This window comes from Otolemur garnettii, unplaced genomic scaffold, assembly GCF_000181295.1.
Source record: "Otolemur garnettii isolate 467f Iridium unplaced genomic scaffold, OtoGar3 scaffold00095, whole genome shotgun sequence".
Lineage (NCBI taxonomy): Eukaryota > Metazoa > Chordata > Mammalia > Primates > Galagidae > Otolemur > Otolemur garnettii.
Genome location: NW_003852490.1, coordinates 1,632,425 through 1,634,012, shown reverse-complemented (window position 1 = coordinate 1,634,012; position 1,588 = coordinate 1,632,425). Strand labels below are relative to the sequence as shown.

At 48.8% G+C, this 1,588-nt stretch overlaps 1 pseudogene; it reads right to left on the bottom strand.

Annotated features, from left to right (window-relative positions):
• Nucleotides 1-967: 967 nt before the first annotated feature.
• Nucleotides 968-1,588, bottom strand: part of LOC100956935 — a 1,534-nt pseudogene continuing 913 nt past the window's right edge.

Here is a 1,588-nt window from a genome sequence, read left to right as displayed (position 1 = left end):
CTATTTCACAGGCATTGCAGGAGTTTAGAGTCAAATTTTCTGAGTCTGAATTCCAGTTCTACCACTTACACTAAGTGATAGAACTCAGTTTCTTCATCTTTTTTTTTTTTTCACATCCTCGAAGGGGGTTTATCACAATTAAGATTTGCCAAAACACAAAGCTCCAGAGTGGTGGTCATAGGACCTCAAATTAGTGCGCAAGCCACAGTTTGCTACGGGATTTGGAAACATTCCTGCATGCTTTGGAGGCAGGGTGTTTGCTAACCCGGTAAGATGAAGTCAGCACGTGGTTCCCTGGGCATAAGAAGGGGAAAGCCCCATTCATCAGTTCTTGTGTCTTACCATTTAAAAGCAAAACCCTAAATGCAGATTTTTGTTGGATAAACAGGTGTATTATAAGGTTTCCATGACAGCTAGGTGTGCTGGTGCACCCTGCTTGTCCCAGCTACTTTGGAGACTGAGGTGGGAGGATTACTTGAGTCCAGGAGTGAGTTTGAGACCAACCTGGGTAACAGAGGGAGACCCTGTCTCTACAAAGAGAAATAAAAAGTATCTCCTGTGTTACAGGGCCACACACAATTGACCACTGTGGACACTGGGCACATAATGGGACTTAGGGTTATCTGGGGACAAGCAGGGTGGATTACACAGTGACTGATGGCACTTCTGTAGGCCTTTAGTGCTCAACACTGCCACGTCTGTGGCCCTTCACTTCCCCAAATCAGACATACCCTTGCTGTTCCCGGGACTCAGGGAAAACAAACTGTTAGCAACAGTGATGCTTAATTCTGACAGTGATGTGAGGGAGGGAGACCTCTTTTCTCCTGGGTCACCAGTTATGTCCCGGGCTCAATAAACAGAGGTTTACCAGGCTGGGCTAATCAGGAGAGCAGGAAATCTAGTCTGATTAAGGCAGTGAGCAGTGTGGGGAGAGCTCGGAAAGAGATTCACATTAACCATGTACAGGGACCGCTCGGCAACTGCTACTGAGTTAGGAGGAGCACAGTTATTTACACCACACGGCCCCAGGTCGTCTTGCACACATCAGATGGCACAATCATTCATTTTAAAATTTGGTAGTATGCACAGAGTTTTTCTTTCTTTAAATAAAAACTTTAAAGAACTTGAAGGTAGGAACCAGTGGCTTCATCTTGGTATTATGATCCTTTCTATGGCACACAGAATATGGTCCCAGTTTTTACAAAATATCGCGAGCAGAGTCACGGCGAAGAAGGTGCCGAGGATGTGGAAGTGGCTCTTCATCATGGGCGAGACGAACTTGGCAATGGTCGACACGCACACCAGGATGACGGTCATGATGGCCAGGACCACGTTTATGCACTTCCCCAGGAGCAATTTTGGCGTTCACGGTGTCCGTCTGCAGGGCCTGCTGCTCTTGCTGGTGGAGCTCCAGCTTAGAAATGCGGGTCTGGCACGATTCCAAGGCTTCCTGGATGTCGCGGGCCCGCTCGTGGGCCTGGTAGGCCACCTTCTCCTCGATGCTGGCCAGCTCCTGCTTCAGGTTGGCTGTCTCGTGCTGGTGCAGGTCCGTCAGGTCGTGCAGCTGGTCCTCCAGTCGCTCGTACCT